Here is a 22,710-nt window from a genome sequence, read left to right as displayed (position 1 = left end):
GACTGTCTTGATGTGTTTGGACCATGATGCTTTGTTGGTGATGTGGACGCCAAGGAACTTGAAACTCTCGAAACGCTTCACTTACAGCCCCATCAATGTAAATGGGTGCCTGGTCGGTCCTCCTTTTCCTGTAGTCTACAATCATGATCTTTGTCTTGCTCACAGTGAGGGAGAGGTTGTTGGCCTGGCACCACAGTGACAGGTCTTTGACCTCCTCCCTATAGGTTGTGTTTACAGCTTATCATGAGGTATCTCAGGCGAGCAATACCTCGAGACGTCTTCAACATTAAACAATGCACACCAGCAGTTATTGACAAATAGACACACACCCCCGCCCCACGTCTTACCAGACGTAGCTACTCTGTCTTGGCGATACACAGAAAAACCAGCCAGCTCTATATTATCCGTGTCGCCTTTCAGCCACGACTCTGTGAAACATAAGATATTACAGTTTTTAATGTCCCGTTGGCACGATAGTCTCGACCGTAGATCATGGATTTTGTTTTCCAGTGATTGCACGTTGTCCAGTAGAACCAACGGTAATGGCGATTTACTCCCTCGCCTACGAATCCTAACACGGCATCCCAACCTTCTCCATCGGTATCTCTGACATTCACATTCATGTGAATGACAGGGATTTAGGCCTGTTCTGCAGAAAGCAGTATATCATTCACGTCGGACTCCTTAAAGACATTTTTTTATTCAGTTCGAGGTGAGTAATCGCTGTTCTGAAGTCCAGAATCTCTTTTCGGTCATAAGAGACGGTAGCAGCAACTTTATGTACATAATAATGCACAAACAATGCGAAAAAACTAATAAAATTGCACAGTTGGTTAGGAGTCCGTAAAGCGGCAGCCATCCCGTCTGGCACAATTATGGACAGAGAATGAGGAAAGCGAGAGACAAAACAAGATAGAGGCATACAGAAAGAGGAAAGAAAAAGAGAGAGAACAAATTAAGAAAAGAAAGGACAGTGAGAGAAAAAAAAATTAAGCAAAAGGTTTTAAGGAGGCCCTGATGGAGAGAGGGCATAGTAATGGGCGTCTTGTTGTAGGCATTAAGTCTGCCATGATTTGTTGTACAAAGCCTGTGGGGAAATGAATGGAGTTTTTGTACGGGTTTTGCATAAACGTTGAAAATAAGGTTTGTGGTAAACACATGCTTAGGAGATCTTATACAATTCGTTTTATGAGATAATCTCCATCAGATAACATCACTTTTCGTGAATTTCGAAGCATTTATGTCATTTAAAAAAAGCACATGAAGGTTTCATAATTCATAAAGGTCATGTTAACTAAGTCACCTAAGCCTGATCTTCGGCGTTCATCCCAAAATCCTATTTTTTCCCCTTAATATTTATCCATAGGAATGGTGAACGAACCAGAGGTAACACATTTCTGGGTTTCAGGCCTAGAAGCTGTCGAGCTCTACTGGGGGAGATTCCCAGCGATCATGTAATCATCTGTAATTGTTCCCGGTTATTCATCAGAGCTTGATTGGCACTCTGCCATGGCCAATTAGATCCCGTGTGACAATGCCAGTAATGACACTCCCCCAGCACTACCAGGCTTACACTGGTCTGACTGGGGCCTTTAATATATCCATCACTATCTCTCTCTCCAAGCTGATACCGTAGAGTTAATGGTAATGTTGTACTTCTATGGTCACCAAAGAGAAGAGACTGGTAGCTGGTGAAGTCCACATTGCTGGATTCAAAGTCTACACACACGGAAAAACAATGACAGTAGATGCCTTGACAAAAATTGTCAAACCAGCTCACACAACCACACACAGACATAGGCCTAGACAGACAGACACACACAGAGCACAGAGTGCGGTACAAGTGGCACCTGTCCATGCCACTGACATTGGCACCCTGCTGTTGGGTGACCTTGGCGTTGCCCCTCGTTGCGTCGTGCGCCCAGCGTGGCAAGATGCCAGGAGCAAGGTGGCAAACCGCATCAGACTCCCAGCGTCTCCTGTCTGTCTGTTACCTGCCACACCAGAGTGAGTGTGTGTGTGTGTGTGTGTGTGTGTGTGTGTGTGTGTGTGTGTGTGTGTGTGTGTGTGTGTGTGTGTGTGTGTGTGTGTGTGTGTGTAAGTGTGTACCTCCATGTGTATGAGCATGCATGACAGTGAAGGATGGCTACATGCATTTAGTCTAAATATTTCACAGGATATTGAACGTTTTTATTTCTCTAGTTAAGGTATGGAGCTCTAGTTAAGGTATGGAACTTATTTTCTAATTTGTCACACGGAAACTAGAGGCCATGGAGTAACTTGGTCAAAAAGAATGGCACTGTTGACCTTTTTAAACATGTTGGCAAGGGAAGAGATTGGTAACATCGGTCGAGAGGGTCTCTGTCAAATAGAATATATCCTATAGTTGCTGTTATAAGCAGCCTCACTTAATCCCTCATATCTGCCACCCCGTTTTACCTAGAGACTTGAAACGTTATATTTAGGTGTCTCAAGGACCCATACGGCATGTTTGTTTTTTTAACTTCTCATGTACCAAATAATCCAAATAATCCAAATAATACCACATTCGGTAGGTAGGATGTCTCTTAAACTTAAAAATTTAAGGGGTAGATCAGCTTAATATTGCGGAAAGATTGCTGCTTCCATCAATGTAATAGTCTGCATCATTTCCAATCCCCCATATATTTTTGGGGTAAATATATATATATCCATATACATGCACGTATGCATACATATACACATATATACAAACCTATAGACATACATATTTTTTAAGAATATACCTTTATTATTCCCCGCAAACCCTATCACCCTTCCTCCAATTGGAGTAAACTAATAAACACTTAGGCTTCTACCTTCATTTTATACAGTACATCTTATACACATTTTACAGACACAATCTATTTTACAATAGTTATATTTTGTTTGTTTTTAGTCCTTCCTCTATTTCTGATGTCCATCCAGTTTGATTTCTATTTGTAACTGTGCTATTTCACAAAATGTATGAACCTATATACATTTTACAGACCCCGTATGGTATTAGTCCCACCCTTCAGCTTCATCTATCTCTCAACATCATCCATTTTGCCATATATTTTTCAACTGTGCTGTGATGCTTCACAAAACTACTGAACCTTTCTATTCTCGTAGCTTCTACAGATTGTAAAATTAAAAATACAACTTTTTGCTAAAATAATTATTCTATTATTGATTGAATGAATATGCCTTTTCAAATCACCAGTATTGCTATCTGCAGTGTTAGTTCTAAGCAAATGTTAGAATTCTTCAGCCATTCCTGAACCTGTGACCAAAAACGAGCTACATATGGACAATACCAAAATAAATGATCTAATGACTCCTCACAGCAAAATCTGCAGAGCTGGGAAGATTGTATCCCCCATATATATAACATTATATTGGTTGCAAGGAAACTTGTTCAGCTCAAAGATGCTCACTGTAGTTGTATTTCGCAGGCCTATGGGGAAATTCAGGTGTGTTAGCTCTGACAAAGTTCCTATTCTGGAGATAGCGGAAAAAGTGGGATTGGGGGAGGTTGACATTATCCTGTAGCTGAGCAAAAGAGGCAACTCTATCATCAATGAATAATTGGGCTAGTGATGAGAGGCCTAGTGAGTGCCACATAGCAAAAGCCCCATCATTCAAAGAGTATGTCCACATTTCCTTCAGACCATTTAATTGGTAAACTACACGGTAATGTAAAATTTGCATTTTTTTAAGTGATCCAAAATGTAAAAGCTTATCAAAATGTGGTTTTAATCCAGAGAGGATAGCAAAAGTATCAAGATCCTCTATGAGAGATTGGAGAGATTCTAATTCTAGTTTTAAAAACATGAAAACATGAATCATCAGCGTACAATGACACCTCTTAACATCTCTTAACTTAGAAAAAATATAAAAGATTGGCTAAGAGATGGCTGAGTAATTGACAAATCAGGAAATCCGATTTTATGTGTCCATTGAAATCATTTGTAAATCCACTTCACAATGGTCTATCACCTTGAAACTTGTTGGGGTCATCAAAGACATTACCATGATGAACAACCTGTTAAGGATGTTGCGAATTTTCGCAGCTTTTTGTTAAAAATCGCGCAACATTTCAGCGCCCTGCTATTCATGCCAGGAATATAGTATATGCATATGATTAGTATGTGTGGATAGAAAACACTCAGACGTTTCCAAAACTGTTTAAATCACGGCTGTGGCATTTACAGAACGGGCGTTTCATCGAAAAGTGCAGGGAAATCTGTTCACTGAAAATGGAAAAATATATCCTTCCGCGACTACAGGCAATTGTTCAAAGTGAACCGAATTAAATAGAGCCGAGTTTACATTGTCTACAGCTTCCACAGGGTGTCTAGAATCATGTCATTTGATTCGCAATTGATTCTTGGTCTAACCCAAACAAGGGAACTCCTTCCCTGCTGTCTCCGCCCTGATTTTTGGTCGACCTCTTTTCAGACATCTTTTTCTACACGGACAAGCTAAAGATTTTACATCGCCTCCTGAGGAATTTTATCGCTTATTAACGTGTACTAATACCTAAAGTTGCATTACAAAAGTATTTCGAAGTGTTTTGTGAAAGTTTATCGTCGACTTTTTGAATTTTAAAAAATGACGTTACGTTATGAAACGCTATTTTTTCAGTTTATATCACAGTATTCTTAGATCGATATCTAGGCTATATATGGACCGATTTAATCGAAAAAAGACCCTAAATGATGTTTATGGGACATCTAGGAGTGCCAAGAAAGAAGCTCGTCAAAGGTAATGAATGTTTTATATTTTATTTCAGCGTTTGGGTTTGCGACGGCTAACGCAAAATCTGTCGTTAGGTGACGTTGCAGTATTTTTGAGGGTGCATGGTATCAGATAATAGCTTCTCATGCTTTCGCCGAAAAGCATTTTACAAATCTGACTTGGTGGATAGATTCACAACGAGTGTAGCTTTAATTCAGTATATTGTATGTCAATTTTAATGAAAGTTTGAGGTTTATCAACCTCTATAGGTAGCGCTCTTGAACATTTCCGCTGATTGTGGTCCCCACTTCGGTACCACGTCCTTAACAAGTTTTAAGTTGGCATTGATATCTCAACATATAAGGAAACTATTAACAATAATTATTTTGACTATGTAACACCAATGATTATAATAATCATTAAAGAATCTTGTTCTCCAGGACTAAAAGTCAGATTCACTCCAAAATGGGGTCTTTGGACTCCCTAAAGAGTTTGTGAAAATAACATTGATGCATTCAAAGATGACCAAACTATACAAGCACTGTAGATTCTGAACATACACTAATATACCAAAATATGCTAAAAACACCAAATTACAATGTAGGCCCAAGGTACTTGTCTTAACTTAGTTTGAGAAAAGCTAAGAGATTGGTCAAAAGATGGCTGAGTTATTGACAAATCAGATTTTACTTGTCCATTTTAAACCACTGTAAATCCACTTCACAGTTAGCCTGATGACTCACACTAAATGATTCCGCTGCTCTGTTGTTCTACATACATACTTTAGTCTGAGACTGCCATCATTGAAGTCGTTTGTGGTTATGAGGGGCGCGAGGGTCGTAGTACAAAAAAAATTGGTTGTACTCTTCGCTAGATAACAGACGTTAGCTTGCTGGCTCGCTAGCTAACGTTACTTGTATGATCTGTGTAGTAATATTATTTGAATCCGAAATCCGTTTGCATTGCTAGTTATAGCCTAATGTTAGCTAGCTAGCTAGTTGGTTAGCTTTAGCTGCCTGCAGATTCATACTACAGCTATGACAATCTGTTTGTATTGGTAGTAGTAGTATGAGTTGGGATTATACTGGTTCATTATTTAGCTACATGTCTATATATCTTAACAAAAGACTCCAGGTTTGCCTGGGTGTGATTATGGCCATCTATTGTATTTCATGAACATGTGTGCATGTCTAGACAATAATGACCCATCCACTTAGCTAGATTTGGCTGGGGGGTGGTTATAGTGCTTATTTCATCATGACCCATCAATTTAGACAAGTGTGTCTGGGAAAGCATTTTATCTAGACACTTTCTGTTTTCTGTTTTTGATATTGCTACTACGCAAATATGCAAGTTACCATTTCACTGTACCATTTACACCTTCTGTATGCTGTGCATGTGACAAATAAACATAGATTTGTTATAATGTGTTTAGCAGAGACGGTAATGTGAAGAAAAACATGACATGCACCAAAGTCAGATTAGGATATTAGGCCAAGGACTAGATAAAGTGTATTTTTCCCTGGAGTTTTTCCTTATTGTAGGCTCGTACTTTTACCACTTTTAGTCTTGAAATATTTTGTTGTTTACTACACTACTCACTCTGTTTAGCACATGGCCTCACATGTGAATCCTTAAAGAGATGGGTGGGGCTAAGGGTTAGGAGGGTGTGAACGATGCTGAATAGGTGTAGACAAAGATGAGCTCTTCAGTAGGTGTACCAAAACATTCAAGGGCAATTTTTTTCAAAAATGTATCAACTTTCAAAGCAGAATTACTTTCCCATTGTTCCTCAACTGCAGTGTAAGATATACAATTTTCTAGCTCTGAGTCTCTACTTTTATCCAATGTAAAAAACATTATTTCAAATTTTGCTACATAGGACTGAATCCGGGTTGTTGGTCAAAATTAAGCATTCCAGCTTTAACCTGGATAAAGTTTAAGCATATCTGGGAACTCCTTCAAGACTGTTGGAAAAGCATTCCAGGTGAATCCAGTTGAGAGAATGCCAAGAGTAGGCAAAGTTGTCATCAAGGCAAAGGGTGGCTACCTTGAAGAATCTAAAATCTAAAATATATTTGGATTTGTTTAACTCTTTTTGGTTACTACATCCATATTTGTTATTTCATAGTTTTGATTTCTTCACTATTATTCTACAATGTAGAAAATTGTAAAAATAATGAAAAATCCTTGAATGAGTAGGTGTGTCCAAACTTTTGACTGGTACTGTATGTAGTAGCAGCAGAATACATCCACAGTATGCACAAAATGCTTATGTGCTGGGTTATCTGTGCTGGTGGTTCAGTTAGCCTATCATATGCAGAGGGAATCACAATGTGGATATATTCCTATGTAGTGTTTTGAAGAGGAGTCTTCTTTAATATCCTCTGTCACTAGCCGGTGCCATTGTCTTTGCATTTCTCACACACGCACGCACACGCACACACACAGGCATATGCACAAACACAAACACACATATGCACGCAAGTACACAAACAAACACACTTGCATTTAGTGTAGTAACCATGGTTACGTGGGATAACACAAAGAATAGGCCCACAAATAATGCATTGCAATCAAGTCTCCTTTTCCTGTGTGACATGACAAACGGTGTAGAGTGTTGAGGAGACTAATGCCCTAGCTGTGTTTCTGGGCCATATAGACAGGCATATAGACAGGCAACAGGGATATACACAGGGGGGGCACTGATGCATAATACCATGCATCCAGATCACAGGAAATCTGCAAAGAGGATACAGTGTGTCAAATGTATCATACACAGACATAGTAAGACTGATATGAAGTGATGTTGTTGCTATGCAGAGGGTGGTTTGGCTGGTGTGTGTGTGCCCGCAGAGACTCTGCAGCAACTGCTGTAATGCAGCATGCAGCACTGCAGCCCATTGCTCCACTCACACTACAGACTTCAGGTTACAGCTCTCATACTTCTACACTCCCTGGGAACACTGCGCTACAGGATACACTCTCTGTGTGTGGTCATGGTTTGTGCGGTTATGGAGACATATTGCGCACACACACACACACACACACACACACACACACACACACACACACACACACACACACGTCCAGTGAATCTGCCTGCTAGCAGTGGTACCTATCACCATTACCAGTAAAGTGGGCATAATGGTGATTCTCACGACTCGCCACCCGCCCCCTAATCTGAGTATGCCACATGATTGAATGTTTGTGCTAGGGCCACGGGTCTCCGGCTCCGCACATGCGGCTGTACACGGGCCATCTGGGAGGACGCCTATGCCGAGGCAGGCAGGCAGGCAGGGGTCGCTCCAGCGCACAGAACACAGGCCGTCTGTGTGGACGACTCAGCTTTAGTGTGTGAGTCCTGGTAGAGCAAAGAGAGCTCACAGTTCTGACTGGCTCTGGGTAGTACTTGCCCTACGACACAGATCAGCTTACCCACCCAGAAATGCTAAGTGTAACCATTGGGGGTTAATGCTAAACTGACCTTAGATCAGTGTCTATGGGCAACTTCATCTTAATGCTTCTGGGCTTAGCAAGGCTTAGGTCCTGTGTGGAGGCTAACTTGGCTATCCATTCAATAGTTAATGTAAAAAAGTGACTTTTTTCCCTTATCCATTTCAAATGGCATAGATAGCTTTCCATTCAATTATGTAAATAAAAATAATTGTTTCCATCTCTATTGAGCTCTATGGAAATACTAGCTCTCCTTTTGTATTAGCTAAATGCTATGGTTGATGTGACATGATGCCCAAGCTGCTGTAGAGGACAAATGATCATGCCCTTTTCAAAAGAGGAGGCAAGAATCAGGCCGTGTAGCTAGTAGCCTACATATGAGATGGTGATGACAAAAAAAATCCAAAGCGCTAAGAAATTTACTTGGGTGTGTGGTATGGATCAGAGAGAACGAGAGAGTGAGAGAGGTAAAGCAGCACTTCAAATTATAATTTCCCCGCCCGCTTGACTCTGCTCCTGGACAGCACAAGTGCTGACTCAGGGGAAACGTCCAGATTGCTTTTGGAATGGGATGAGTACCCATACGAAGAGATAGAGACAGGAGGGAGTGAAGAGAGAATGGACGGAGAGGAGCTTGAGTGAAGGAGCAGAGAGAGGGAACAGAGAGAGAGAGAGAGAGAGAGCAGAGGGAGGGCCTAGGAGGATTTGTGCTCAATTTCATTATGTTTTTGGCTGAGGGAAGGAGTCTGCAGAGCCATAAGAAGCTTATCTGAAGCCATAACCCATTTGATTAACAGCTATTGATTGAGCCTTTCAATTGGTCTAAGTTAAACGTGGCTGTATTAGCCCTAGATGGGCTTTCTGTATTAGACGTGGAGGTTCTGTTAGCTATCTGTGTTAGCAGTGGATGGGCTATTGGCTGTTAGCTATCTGTGTTAACGGTGGATGGCCTTGGCTATCAGGCCTGACAGGGTGGAATGGATTAGAGTGGAGAACGCCTGATAACCCTGTGTCAGGCAGACGTTTGCCAAATCGGGAGACTACGAAGCTAGCATCAGCTAGGGATACTATGGCTAACACATGAAAGTCTACTGCAATGCTAACAGGTTATGAGTAGCATAGTAGCTAGCTAAAAACTACCTAAAAACAAACTTCCTTTACAGTACAGTAGTTTCACACCAACAACCACCAAGTGACCTTAATTGCTAGCAGGGTGACTACCTCTCCATATTACTCATTGGCAGAGCAGAGTCTTTTTCACGTACAGAAGCAGTGTCAATGATTAACATGGACAGAGCCTTGTGCTGCAGTTACCTACACCTGATCCTCTTAAGTTCATCTGGCTCCTACAGAAACCTATGAAGGTCATTGACAACACAGCATACTGTGAATACTAAGTCATTAATGAATGAGGGTACTGTAAATGAATGCACACAGACCTATGCAGGCGCACACACAAAGAAAAACACACACACACACACATAACGGAATGCACATACACACATAGGCTACACACGTTTCACACGTTTAACAAGTGCACACACACACAGTCACGCTCACACATGCTAACAAATGCCCACAGACACAGAAACTCACACGCAAACGAATGCACACACACGTGTCCAACACACTGGGGCCATCATTAATAGGCTGTGCACATGGCTCTGCAGTGTTGCGGAGTCGATTAAACCTCTGACTAGCAGGTAATAACGACAATTGACCCAGGATAAATACAGCACACATGCCCGTACATAAATGACAGGAGAGGTAATGAACCTCAAACAGAGGAGAGGAGAAGTGCGGAGGAGAAGAGAGGAGTGGAATCTCCAGGGAGCTGACAGAAGTCCTGTCAGGTTCTATACGGAGAAGCACACACGCGCGCACACACACACACACACACACACACACACATCTGAAATGATAGCTTATTTCCTATATAGTGCAGGTATATATGGTCAAATGCAATGTACCTGGTAAAGAATAGAGTAGCCATCAAACAGCCTTTGCCCACTGAGTTTGATGGGTGGTTTCTGGAAAGTTTTTGCTCACACCTATAGTCCCAGCACTAACACACTTACTTAACACTTCTAATAAACACATCAAGGTCATGGTTAGATCAATCAGGAGTGTTAGTGCTGGATTATGAAAGCCTGCAGACAATGCAGCCATCCAGGACCAAGAGTGAAGAATACCACCGTTGAGGGTAAGAGGCAACACACTCCTTCCTACACCCTGAATATTTTAGGGAGTGTGTGCTAAGTAGCACCTTGTGCTAGCTGAGGGTGTGTGTGTGTGTGTGTGTGTGTGTGTGTGTGTGTGTGTGTGTGTGTGTGTGTGTGTGTGTGTGTGTGTGTGTGTGTGTGTGTGGACGTGTAAAATGCTATTTCTAGGGGTTTAGGGTTAAGGTTAGAATTAGTGTTACGGTTAGAATTACGTTAAGGGTTAGCGTTAGGAGCTAGGGCTAGTTTTAGGATTAGGGTTAGGAGCTAGGGATCGGTTTAGGGTTAGGGTTAAGGTTAGGTTTTTGGGTTAAGGTTAGGGTTAAGGTTAGGGTAAGGGTAAGAGTACGGTTTAGGGTTAGGTTTGTGGTTAGGGGTTAGGGAAAATTGGATTTTGAATGGGGACTGACTTGACGTGTGTGTATGTGTGTGTGTGTGTGTGGGGGGGGATTGAATCAAACTAATAACATCTCTCCGTCTTGCTGGAGAGATAATAAAACACGCTTTGTTCTTTTCCGTTCCCAAGATTTCATAGATTTCTCAAGTGTTGAGAGATGTTTTTTCTTGCGTCATACATTTTTGCAGATCTAACAACAACCTCTATGACAATCTGAGAATGACACATACACACATGCACGCACACAAACACACCACAAATTGTGAATGTTAATCATAAACCTAGGCATATGTGGTTCATTACCATTACGCATTACCATTACGCAACCATAAACTTACCAGAGGATTGCGGCTTTCACAAGCCATTCCAAACCATCCATTGTACAGTACAATGCAAGGTATATATTTCCCCCTGTAATTCTAATTCTCACCACAGAGACCTCACCACTACCAGAGACTGACATGTCCTGATGAGAATGACACAAGTCCTGCTGAGACCTGAGGATGTCCTAATGCATTCAGCAAAAAAGGAAATGTCCCTTTTTCAGGACCCTGTCTTTCAAAGATAATTCGTAAAAATTCAAATAACTTCACAGATCTTCATTGTAAAGGGTTTAAACACTGTTTCCCATGCTTGTTCAACGAACCATAAACAATTAATGAACATGCACCTGTCGAACGGTCGTTAAGACACTAAAAGCTTACAGACGGTAGGCAATTAAGGTCACAGTTATGAAAACTTAGGACACTAAAGAGGCCTTTCTACTGACTCTGAAAAACACCAAAAGAAAGATGCCCAGGGTCCCTGCTCATCTGCGTGAACGTGCCTTAGGCATGCTGCAAGGAGGCATGAGGACAGAAGATGTGGCCAAGGAAATAAATTGCAATGTCTGTTCTGTGAGACGCCTAAGACAGCACTACAGGGAGACAGGGCGGACAGGTGATCATCCTCGCAGTGGCAGACCACGTGTAACAGCACCTGCACAGGATCGGTACATCAGAACATCACACCTGCGGGAAAGGTTCAGGATGGCAACTACAATTTCCTGAGTTATGCCAGGAACGCACAATCCCTCCATCAGAGCTCAGACGGTCCGTAATAGGCTGAGAGAGGCTGGACTGAGGGCTTGTAGGCCTGTTGTAAAGGCAGGTCCTCACCAGACATCACCAGCAACAATTTCGCCTATGGGCACAAACCCACTGTCGCTGGACCAGACGGGACTGGCAAAAAGTGCTCTTCACTGAAGAGTCGCGGTTTTGTCTCACCAGGGGTGATGGTCGGATTCGCATTTATCGTGGAAAGAATAAGCATTACACTGAGGCCTGTACTCTGGAGCGGAATCGATTTGGAGGTGGAGGGTCCATCATGGTCTGGGGCGGTGTGTCTCACAGCATCATCGGACTGAGCTTGATGTCATTTACAGGCAATCTCAACACTGTGCGTTACAGGGAAGACATCCTCCTCCCTCATGTGGTATCCTTCCTGCAGGCTCATCCTGATATGACCCTCCAGCATGACAATGCCACCAGCCATACTGCTCGTTCTGTGCGTGATTTCCTGCAAGACAGGAATGTCAGTGTTCTGCCATGGCCAGCGAAGAGCCCGGATCTCAATCCCATTGAGCACATCTGGGACCTGTTGGATTGGAGGGTGAGGCCTAGGGCCATTCCCCCCAGAAATGTCCGGGAACTTGCAGGTGCCTTGGCGGAAGAGTGGGGTAACATCTCACAGCAAGGACTGGCAATTCTGGTGCAGTCCATGAGGAGGAGATGCACTGCAGTACTTAATGCAGCTGGTGGCCACTCCAGGTACTGACTGTTACTTTTGATTTTGACCCTCCCCCCCTTTGTTCAGTGACACATTATTCCATTTCTGTTAGTCACATGTCTGTGGAACTTGTTCAGTTTATGTTTCAGTTGTTGAATCTTATGTCCATACAAATATTTACACATGTTAAGTTTGCTGAAAGTCAACAGAGTTGACAGAGAGAGGACATTTCTTTTTTGCTGAGTTTATGAACACTGTATTTCACCACAAATAGAGGAAATGCATGATATTAAAAGAGACAGTTTGATGATGTCCTGTTCCATGTTCCAACTCCTAACACACTAACAGAGGTCTCTGTATTGACTCCAGTCTACACACACTCATGTTCTCTCTCCACCCTCCACCCATGCACTCAAGAGTCAACGCTCATGATCAATCCCTTCAGGGTATGGAAGAGAACATGATTTTCCTAAGATCATCTCTATCTCTTTCCCCTCTCTTTCAGCCTCCCTCCTCTTGAAGCCAAAGGTTAAAGATAGGAGAGGATGGTGGGGTCTTATCTTTGAATCTGTTTTATAGAAAAGGACAGGAGGAAGAAGATAATATGGCTGATAAATTGGCATTATCTCCTTGGGTTAGTGAGATCTAATCATCAGCCTGAACCAAAATGAATGATCCATTGAAAAAGACTGGAATTAGAAATAGGACTTACCCTGCCTTCCTATCTGAGGTGTGTGTGTGTGTGTGTGTGTGTGTGTGTGTGTGTGTGTGTGTGTGTGTGTGTGTGTGTGTGTGTGTGTGTGTGTGTGTGTGTGTGTGTGTGTGTGGAGATTCTGTGAAACCTTTCACTGCAGTGGGCTAAATCAGGGACACATAGCTCAGGCAAACCCCTCAGGCAGAGTTGAGAGAAAGGCAAGGGCCGCAGAGACAGAGAGAGAGAGACAAACCTACGGCACATATACAGTATATCCAACCATCCAACCAACAAGGAGAGGGAGAGCATTCCCCGGGTTACCGTGGAAACCAGCCCCCTTCACTGAGAGAGAAGTACAAAACCAATCATTTATATTATTAACCCTGTCCTTGCCAAAAGGTAGTCCCTCCAGGATTCCGCGATTGCAGATTTTTTTGCAAAATCCACAATTCCCTGCATGTTATGTGAGGGTTTGCATGTTTTAACAATCACCGCACTATTTCTGCATAAAACAGTTAAATCCTCGCAATATTATCGCATAAAACTGACCCATCACCACAGTACAAAAAGAGGGCTCCCAATTTCAACCAATTAACTTGTGTTGAAGTTTTTGGTATAATTGTTCCGCACAGTACACAGGTAGAAATAAATACGATTCAGAGATACAGTCCCTTTCGTAATGCGCGCACACACACACACACACACACACACACACATACACACACACACACACCTCGAGAGCAGGGGACATTACACACCTCTGCAGCCAGCTGATAATGAAGCTGTATCTCAGGGAACCCAAACACAGCCATCTGGGCAGAGGATCCCCTCTCTCCCCCTCCCTCTCTCCTCTGGGTCCCTTTAGTCTTTATGAGCATCCATGGGTAAATTGCAGTCTGTCTTATGAGCACAGAGTGATCCACAGAAAGTGATAAATATATGCTCAGTCCCAATCCAACCTCTCCATAGACACTTCACGATGCCCTCACATACAGGAGAAGCCAATGCCTCATTGTTACGTCCCACAACACAACTGGAGATGGCCAATACATCCACCAGAGATCACTTAGCTTCTGAAAGAAACACTATAGAGGCTAGAGAGGAAAGAGGGAATGGGAGGGGAGTTTGGAAGTAGGCCATGGAGAGAAGAGAAGAAGGGTAGTGTTAGAGTGTGGAAGAGACAAGAATGGAGAGAGAGAGAGAAAGAGAGAGAGAGAGGCCATAGGAGAGTGAGAGAAGAGATGAAGAGAGAGGGGGTAGTGTTAGAGTGTGGGAGAGGGGAGCAATGGCAAGCAAAGGCAAGAAAGAGGGGGTAAGGGTGGGTGGGAGAAAAGGAGAGAGGGGGAGGGGAGGGGAGGAGAGGAGAGGGGGATATAAAAAGCTTGGCGGCTGCAGTCTTGCTGTGATCCCCAGGATAGAAAGCATGGCCATTGTCAGAGGAGAGATGAAACCATGACAACCATCCCCACTGCTGCTGCCCGACACACACACACACACACACACACACACACACACACACACACACACACACACACACACACACACACACACACACTGCTGGACACTTAGCAGATGAGGACCAAATATGAGGCTGGAAAGCCTGTGTTAAACGGGGGCTCCAACTCTTACAGATGAAAACACACAGACAGCAAGACAGCTCTTCTTGGCAAAACGCCTCCAGTTTGGCCCCTGTAGAAAAATTACACAACATTCCCATCCAAAATCTGCCATTCATATTAACCACTCAACGTTGCTAATTTAGGAGCAGCACAATAAACAAAGAAGTTACTGTTTGCCATTGATGTATATTTGAATGCATTACAACCTTGGATTGAGTCCTTGCTTTAATAAGAAACCATTGTGTGTAGGTTGAACAATGATATAGGCACCTATTGGATGATCTCAATATCAATCATAGTAATCTTATAGGAGGGTAGGAGAGGTGGTGGGTTTCTCATTTGAGGTAGAAAATGGAATTAGGCTACAAGGTTTCCTCTTTAAATCCTGGCCCCTTGGGGGTGATACGCACACGCACACAAACACACACACACAAGCACGCACAAACGCACGTCTCTCCCCCTGCCTAAGCTCCTGGTGTGATGACATATGGGCTTCTCTGTCCTCTCTGCAGACGCAGCACAGGGGAAGTCTATTCATAATAACAGCCATCAACAACCTCAGTCAGCCTCACAGTCAAGCTGGAGCCAGCACAACACACACACATGCTCGCACACACACGCACACGCACACACAAAATAAGAAATAATAGCACACATTGTCAATGGTTTAAATATATACACACGAACTCTCTGTCATGTCTCATGTGAAGACATGTGCACAGTCACACACACACACACACACACACACACACACGCGCACACACACACACACACACACAGTCATTCAGCTGCGTTTCTGCGTGTAGCCCAGCTCCACTTTAGATTCATTTCAGGACGCGGAGTCATAGTTGGAGTGGACACTGGAGCTCTGGGGGGACAGGGGGAAACAGATGACACAAGCTCCACATACGTGGCATGCCTTTTACCAAAAGAACAGGGTGGTGGGGAGAAAAGAATGGTTGAGAGGGGTGGGGTTGGTAACGGAGTTTGTAGATGTTGGACAGCTAAGGGAAGCTGGAATGTCGCTTACCCAGGCTAGAGAGCAGGGTGGTGGGGAGAGAGGACTAGATGAGAGGGGGTGGGGTGGAGGTGGATGAAATAAAACATGTTTTAGTTAAACTGGATAGTTGAAGTTTGTGTTGTTTGATTGGGTCAGCCATAGTAATAAGGTGCCCCTGGAGCAAATTACAGTTAAGTGCCTTGCTCAAGGGCACATTGACAGATTTTTCACCTTGTCAGCTCAGGGATTTAAACCAGCAACCTTTTGGTTACTGGCCCAATGCTCTAACCGCTAGGCTACCTGGCACACTGAGCACCTATGAGCACCTATGGTATACAAGGACACAGGTACAGAAAGTGACCCGAATAGATGTGTTCATATGAGAATTGAATGATGTAATGCCACTAGCAGCTCTCCATGACCAATCAAATGCAATCAGTGCAAGAGCCCAATGCTAATACTAGCCAAGGTGTCACACCCTGAGCTGTTTCACCTATCTTTGTGCTTGTCTCCACCCCCCTCCAGATATCGCCCATCTTCCCCATTATCCCCAGTGTATTTATACCTGTGTTCTCTGTTTGTCTGTTGCTAGATCATCTTGTCTCATCAAGCCTACCAGCATTTTTCCCATAATCCTGTTTTTTCTCTAGTCCCTGTTTTCTTGTTTTCACGGTATTGACCATTCTGCCTGCCCTGACCCTGAGCCTGCCTGTTGTTCTGTACCTTGTGACACTGCCCTGGTTTACTGACCTCTGTCAGCCCTGACCCTGAGCCTGCCTGCCGTTCTGTACCTTTCGGACTCTGCTCTGGATTACTGACATCTGCCTGCCCTTGACCTGGCTTTTGCCTGCCCCCTGTTTTTGTAATAAACTTTTGCGACTTTGAACTGTCTGCATCTGGGTCTACTCCTGAGCCGTGATAGTACAAACTGGCCCTGACGGATCCAGCAGACTCGGACCAGCTCCGCAACGCTGTCTCCTCCCAAGGAACCACCATTGGAAGGCACGAAGCATTTCTTTGTGGTCTTATGGAGGAGTTCCAGACCTTGGCCAATCGCCATGACTGCGTGTTGAACACATTGCTGGAGCAATTCTGCAGGTTGTCTGTCAGGCAGCCTACTACGATCGTAACCTCCCAGCCCCTCAGTAACCTGGCTGTTAGCAGTGCGGTTCCCCCGGCCACGCCGGTTCTCGAGAACCACGCTTACATCCCCAGAAAGCTTCGCTGGAGAGTCGGGAATCTGTCGGGCGTTTCTCACTCAGTGTTCTCTCATCTTCGAGCTGCAGCCCTCTTCCTTCCCCTCAGACCGCTCGAAGATAGTATACCTCATCACGCTGATGTCCGGGAGGGCTCTCGCCTGGGCTATGGCAGTGTGGGAACAACAGTCGGCCGTATGCTTCAATCTGGAGGAGTTTGTGGCGGAGGTGAAAAAGGTTTTGATTCTCCATTGTCTGGGAAAGAGGCTACCCCAAAGTTGCTTCGGCAAGACTCCCGCAGTGTGGCAGACTATACGGTGGATTTCCGCACTTTGGCAGCTGATAGTGCCTGATCCCGGAATAGCTGTTCAACATGTTCCTGTACGGATTATCAGAAGAAGTTAAGGACGAGCTAGCAGCCCGAGTACTACCAACGGATCTTGCCTCCGAGGCTTCCCAGAAGTCCCGACGTCTCTGGTGCCGAGAGAACCCGAGGCTACCCGAGTTCCCCCAAGAGTCTTTGAAGTTTGCCGAATCACCTCTACCCAAGCCGATGAAACTAGGCAGAGCTAGCCTGTCTCCAGCCGAAGGTTTGCATAAGCTACACACGAAGAGTTGCCTGTCTTGCGGGACTAATGGTAATTTTGTGTCCTCTTCCCCACTAAAAGACCAGGCTTACCGGAATACTCTGGAGGGCCATATGGATAACTTTTCCTGTCCCCCTCTCCTCTCCATGCCATCCTGCTGGGGGGAAACCAGTCAAAATCTCTCCAGGTACTCATCGACTCTGGGGCCGATGAGAGTCTTTTGGATGATACCCTGTCTTCAGAGCTGGGCATCCCCACTCAGCCCCTCTCCATTCCCATGGACGTTAGAGCGCTGGACGGACGCTCTATAGGCTGGGTCACCCACAATACCACTCCCATAAACCTACGAGTGTTAGGGAACCACATTGAGGCTATCCAATTCAAGCAAATTATTATGTCTCTTCAGGTTCCTGTGATATTGGGATTCTCTTGGCTCCAGCGACACAATCCCCTCATTGGCTGGACTGCTGGTGCCATCATGGGCTGGAGCCCTTTCTGCCACAGCCATTGCCATTGCCTGCCCCAGGACGTCTTCCTGTGGGCTCGGAAGTTGCAACGGACCTCTCCTCCATTCCCGCAGAGTACAAGGACCTCCAGGAGGTTTTTAGTAAGGTCAGTTTCACTGACCCTATGACAGCAGGATCGACCTTCTCCCAGGCACCACACACCACCCCGGTGACGACTGTACTCTCTGTCAGGACCGGAGACCAAGTCTATGGAGACCTACATTGAGGACTCCCTAGCTGCAGTGTGTATCCATCCTTCTGCCTCGCCCGCCGGCACAGACAAAACCCTGAGCCTGCCTGCCATTCTGTACCTTTCGGACTCTGCTCTGGATTACTGACCTCTACCTGCCTGTCGTTTGCCTGCCCCCTGATTTTGTAATAAACGTTTGTTACTTTAAGCTGTTTGCACATGGGTCGTCTCCTGAGCCATGATACAAGGATTCCAGGGAATAAAGCCTTCACATAAATATGGTAATGAGACCAGAGTACGGGTTCCCATTGCTGTGTGACCTCGCTGACCTGCATGGTCATATAGGACTCTGTCCCTGTCTCTCGTCCATAGGACTGTAAACAACAGTGACTTTGGAGTGAAAATTGCAGTTTGTCCGTTACAGTAGGCTACCGTATGTATGTATGTACACCCTAATGCGTGAGTTCTATATTGATAAACGCAGTTCAACACATGCAAGCCATGTCACCCTCACCTTTATATAGCCCTGGAAGTGGTTGACATAGATTTGAACTAGTTACTGAATTAACAGAACGTGACAGGGTACCTAGTGCAAAGGATGCATATGAATCCCAGCCAGAAGTACGTATAAAAACCTCAATAATTAAGAGGGTGAACGTTATTTATAATAAGGATTAAATGGAGAAACTCTGACCTCTAAGCAAAATATATATTTTACCTAAACCCTCCCTGAATGCTTGAAAAAAAAGAAAGTAACCCTCCCTATACCCAAATGAATCATTAAAACATAATGTGGATAGCAGAGAACATCCTTACAGTTTAACCTCCCTATTTGAATAGACCAGAGCCTTGGATTTGCAGTTTAAGAAATTGTTCTTTGTCCTGTAAGCATTACATGGCAACGCAGGAATATTGATCGCGCACCGGGCTGCAGGCCCGAAGGTTTGGGTCCACAGACCACCGTAGGGGTGGAAAGATCTCCTTTATAAAAAAAAACATTGCATGAATCTATCATCTAACTTGCAGGTCTGAGAAAAAAAACATAGCCTTTCACAAAAATTTGGACTAGTAACCGGAAGGTTGCAAGTTCAAACCCCCGAGCTGACAAGGTACAAAATCTGTCGTTCTGCCCCTGAACAGGCAGTTAACCCACTGTTCCTAGGCCGCCATTGAAAATAAGAATTTGTTCTTAACTGACTTGCCTAGTTAAATAAAGGTAAAAAAATAATAATAATACTAAAAAAATAAATACATCTAATTATATTTCTCCAATGCCAAATCAGTGTGTCTTGTTTGATACGAAACTGTACCTGTTTACAAATAATTCATTCTGAGATGTCATTAGGAATCTGAGCATGACCCTTTCAAAACTTAGGCCTACTGACGCAGAAAATGTCATATTTAACCGCTTACTACCCTTCTTCCATGGCTTAACTCAACGAGAGAATGTCACAAGTATTTCCTTAAAAGCTGTCTGGGTTTAAACATATTCTATTGTACAGAGAGTGAATAGCTTAATCAATAGATAGTGACAAAATTAGATTACTTTCCAAGAAAATTATATTTTTTCTCCGCGGCTGTAGAAGGTTGTAGCTCAGCCTCGGAATGTCAACGAAATGAAACAGTGTTATCCCCATATTCATCAGAGTCGTGTCTTCCCAGGGTATTTTACAGCTTGTTTCTAGCATAAAGCATCGTGGAACAAAGCGGCTCTTATAGTTCACTTTATATAAATGGATTTTTTCTTCCTCTAAATCTTAAAACTAACAATGGGTAGGCCTGCGCTTTTCACCGTTTACTTTAATAAAAGGTAGGTCTATGATGTACATTCATACCCCCGCAATTCGCGTCCAGGTTTTAACTTAACAGCCCTTCACTGACACAGAGGTAGGCTATTTAAAGAGCGCATGCTGGGTGGAGAAATTGGCCGAGATTTCTATGTATATAGCAGCCTACAGTCTAATTTCGAATGTGAAACAGGAAGGCCTACCTCTCATTTCTTGAATAGGAAGAAATAGGCTCAAATGCAAAGCTCTCTTGTTGTTAGTGAAGTCGAATATAATTGAAGATGGTTTAAATGAATTGTGCCTACTCGATTTTGCCTACTTTCAGCACCATGAGCTGTCCATTTTCAATTCATTTTGCCGTGACTGCTGCTTCAAATTTCAGCACCACAAGGTAAATTAATCAAATCTGGCTTATTGTGAGGTCAATAACTCTGATAAATGCAACATGGGCAACAAACATATTGTTTTGATTAAAATCAAGTATAGTAGTAGCAAGCTATCAAAGTTGACCTCCGGTCATCGTCCACCTTTCCTTCTCAAACTAAAGAGTACATAAACTGTAAGCTAGTCCGCACGCAAGATAATGCATTTTTTGGACTCATTATTTTCGAAATAATTATTTTACTCTCCTCCTGAACTGCCACTGTAGGCCTACACAGTACAGCATTGGTTAGGCAGCACACACATTTTGGGGATCAGCAAGAGCTCAGGGTTGGAATATCCATTGCCGTGTGTAATGCAGCCTTGTTTTATTTACACCATCCCAGCAGCCATCTTAGAAATATAACTTTGCTCTGTGATTCTCTGAGCATGGACTTTGTAGCCTATAGCCAATAGGCTATGGATCAGTTGATTGAGACCACTCTATAGGCGCACTTGATATTGCGCGCCCAGAAGAGAATCAGAGATGTTGGGGTGCGGAACACACAGCTTGTTTTCTTATTAGACCTTTCAGAAAAAGTAGCCTATAGCCTATGACAGTGGTACACACATGACAGTGGTACCCACATCATTGCCTAGTGGTTTTGGGGATGTTATGCCTCCCGCATAGGCTATTTATTTGAATCAAAACTGCTTTAGCCGGATACAAATAGGGTACCAGGAAATCATTAGACTACGTCAATCTTTCGTTAATAAAATACATTTCACCCCATGCGTGTAGTTTGGGATTAAAAATATTTGTAATTGCAGCAGAAATTGCACGGATAGGTGCTAGTGCTTGTCATTGCAGGGACTGACAGTGAAACCACACCGCTGGTACAGCAGGCTTGTGCAGTGCAGTAGCTTGCCCTATCTCATTTGGCAGATATCAGCGCAAGCTTCCCAAATGCAACATTGTAAACGACAAACGTGTGCATGTTCGAAGACAGCTACACGCTACAATGTAACACACCCACAACATACAACATTGCGATACCATCTCCCCGTTGTCTGGCAATGAGGATTAAATGGATATTATTATTATATTTCAACAATCACACGTAAGCCCTGTGGACTACATGTAGCCCAACTGTAGCCAGCTGACTAGGCTATAGGGCGGACCAGTTTATTCTCTTTTTATTGTGAAGTAGAATTTTAGGATAATCCACATAAAACATTCAAGTGCACAGTCCCAACCCCGATTGATGCAATGAGTCAAAAGCAATTCGTGGGAACTAGAAGTAACCAGCCCGCACGTTAGTGATGCACCCTAAATCAAACCCACCAAACCCACAATAACCTACTGAGAAGCCCATGTGTCCTAGCCCATGTCAGCATAACTCATAAAAGAAAGCCAGTGCGTTCACATCATCCACGTTTAGACAAGCGACAAGGACTAACCTGTCTGTCCTTTGCCGAGGGTCTTTTCCAAACGATAAGGTCCCACATAGTTCATATAGTGTGCGCTGTTGTCTTTGCCAGAAGATGACATTTTGTTGGAATTTAGTAATATGTCTCACAGAATAATAAATACAAATCAAAATTCTCGTTTCAAATCAACGGAAACCGTAGGTTATTCCACAGGGCAGTCGGCTGCTGCTCTCCGGTTGGCCTCCTCTCTCTCGCCTCACGCAGATGGTCGGTGGGATTCTCTCTTCTCTGGGTCCCTTTCTAACCTATTTTGTTAGTTCACTCCCCTCTGTCTCTACCTCCTCTTTTCACTGCTGAAATGTGGCGTCTTTAAATCTGGATAACATGGTGTTCTTTTCGTCCGTGTTCGTATTGTGGAGAGGAAACGAGACGCGGTGAACACAGCTTTGGCACAACCCGTTGACCGGGCAATCTAACAGGATAGTGTTTTAGTGCTGACTGACGCCAACGTCTGAGCTGTATGAATACGCATGCGCACAGCGCGCACAACGCAGGGGCTGGTTGGTCCGGCACGTCATCGGGCGAAAGCGGGGAATCAGCACGCTGCACAAAACAATTGCAATCACTTTTCAACCGGTTTAAACTCCTTCCACCGGGGTAACCCGGGCCAGATAAAGGAATCCCTTAATTTAATTCAGGTCGAAGTGACAGAATAGCATTACGGGGGAATCAGCGCAGTAGCCTCCTAGTATTTGCCAAGC

The 22,710-nt window shown here is 43.9% G+C and overlaps 1 pseudogene; it reads right to left on the bottom strand.

The window, feature by feature from the left end:
• Positions 1-22,432, bottom strand: part of LOC115113451 (serine/threonine-protein kinase BRSK2-like) — a 177,902-nt pseudogene extending 155,470 nt beyond the window's left edge.
• Positions 22,433-22,710: the final 278 nt, after the last annotated feature.

Source organism: Oncorhynchus nerka, linkage group LG28, assembly GCF_034236695.1.
Source record: "Oncorhynchus nerka isolate Pitt River linkage group LG28, Oner_Uvic_2.0, whole genome shotgun sequence".
In the NCBI taxonomy this organism is placed as follows: Eukaryota; Metazoa; Chordata; class Actinopteri; order Salmoniformes; family Salmonidae; genus Oncorhynchus; species Oncorhynchus nerka.
The sequence above is the reverse complement of the archived record's forward strand: the minus strand, read 5'-3'. Positions and strand labels throughout refer to the sequence as shown.